We start from the raw sequence: 2,342 nt of genomic DNA on the forward strand, positions 1-2,342 counted from the left end.
TACTTGACGAATGTCGAAGTCTTTTAGAGGAATTCGGGAAGGTCCTTATTGAGCATTGTAATCGGGAATCTAATTTGGTAGCTCATGCACTGGCCCAGCAGGGCCGTGTTGATCCACCGATGATGTGGTTGGACGCACCCCCTGGCTTTATTTTGAGTTTCTTAGCAGATGATGTAACTTTTATTTGAGTTAATAAAGCTAGTCATGAAAGCCTTTCCGTCAAAAAAGCGTTCACCACAGGCCAGTAGGTCACTCGCAACAGTCCGACGTTTGTTTCTTTCGATCTCCAGCACGTCTTATGGTGGACCCCAATGGCGGACAAGTAGGAGGGCGAGGACGGCAAAAGCCGAGTAATATAAGGCAAACTCCAATGCGCCAACCCAAAGTGACGCGAATTTGGTTTTTTTGTCCGTTTGGGTCGGTTGGACGCGCAAATCTGGCCGATGCGCCCAACCAGTCGACCCATTTGGTCCATCCCGGCCTTTGGGAGGCCAAATTTTTACAATTAGACAGTCTATGCATATAAATCCAAATAAAAAGAAACATTACAACCAAATAAGTCGCATAGTTTTAACATCACTATAAATAGTTTACGGCCAAATAAAAATCTCATAGTTTACGACCAAATGAAATCAAAATTGCTACAGATACATTGAAATAAAATGGTCGATACATCTATTGATTGCCAAGGTGAGTCCACGTATGCTCAACCAAGACATTATGAAGTTGAATGTGAGTTATCTAATCACGTATTTTTGTATGAAATTGGAAGAACTGTGCAAATGTTGTCGGTCCGTGCTCAGGCTCAACATTTTCACCTTGGAAATCCAACCCTTGGTCGAAGATGCTGTCATCACGCTCATCCTCTACAATCATGTCACCTCTCACATCTTCTTTGTGCTCCATATTCTAGTAGGGTGTCAAAAGTCCATCGAAATTGGAGCACACCAAAAGCACGCTCCATATACTTCCTAACAATCTCTTGTGCTTTGGCAAACATAACCATCTTCTCTCCTACCGGCTTGGAGATTGTCTTCACAAGAGTTGACCACTGAGGATAGATATCATTAGTTAGGTAGTATCCCTTGTAGTGGGTGGCCATTGATCTCAAAGTTAACCTCTGGGCAGTTGCCTTCTACAAGCCTTCTGAACACCGGAAATCGTTGAATCACGTGGATGTATTTGTATGAGCCTGCCATGCCGAAAAAGAAGTGCCAAATCTAGAGATCTTGTGATGTCGCAGCTTCAAGTATGACCCTGCAAGCTTTAACATGCCCCTTATATAGCCCCTGCTAAGAAAATGGACAATTTTTCCACTTTCAGTGCATACAATCTATGCTATCAAGTATTACTGGAAAGTCTCTCGATTCATTGATCACCTACAACCGGGTTGTATCCGCAACATTTGATTCCCTCAAGTACTCTGGGCCAAACACTGCAACCACAGCTCGACAAAACTTGTACAATGATGCAAGGCATGTGGACTCACTCACGCTTAAAGACGGTTTGGATCTTCGCCAAACTGATTGGTCCAACCTTCGCCTATGCCCGAACTGATGTTGTACATTGTAGTCAGAGATGATATCGTCGCACTATGAGAAGTTCCGCATTTTTCAGATTGGATTTCCTCAATTTTATATTTCAAAACCCATTTACCTGCATTAAATATCTATAAATTCATTTAATGCCCTAAAAAATTAAATTAACCCTAATAGGTGCCAAATTGTTTCATAGAACTTCCAATTATGTACCTTTAATGTAGAAAAAAATTGGATCGTAACATATACCTAAAATAGTAAAACCCTAACATTACAAAAAAATTGCCAAAATTACCAGTGGCGGGCCGGCGAAAAGAGTCTGCCACTGGTATTTCCATCCATGGCCCAAACTACCGGCGGGCGGCACATATTTGTGTCCCCCACTAGCACCTCAAGTACCAGTGGCGGGCATGTGTTTTGTGCCCGCCACTGGTACAGTGGCGGCCATGACTTTGCGCCTTCCACTGGTAAGTGGACAGGTTAACCAAGGCAGACGCTAGAGTGCACCCGCCAGTATTGTGACCCCACCTATAAATAGTTTCCTAATAGTGATACCTGTTGGGATACGTGAATGTTGGAGGATACCTCCACTCCCCACACCCCCCCGGTTGCTGGCCTTCGCCTCCCCGCCTAGCTTCCCCATCTTCCGTCTCAGTCGACCTCTCCATTATCCGCCACAACTGGCCTCTCCATCCTCCCCATAGTCAACTTCCCATCATCGGTCTTCATTCATTGCACCTCCCATCATCTCTCGTTGTGTCGCCTACCATCTCTAGTCGTCATCCCTGTCCTTCGCCTCGAACA

The sequence above is a fragment of the Triticum aestivum genome, chromosome 2D, assembly GCF_018294505.1.
Source record: "Triticum aestivum cultivar Chinese Spring chromosome 2D, IWGSC CS RefSeq v2.1, whole genome shotgun sequence".
In the NCBI taxonomy this organism is placed as follows: domain Eukaryota; kingdom Viridiplantae; phylum Streptophyta; class Magnoliopsida; order Poales; family Poaceae; genus Triticum; species Triticum aestivum.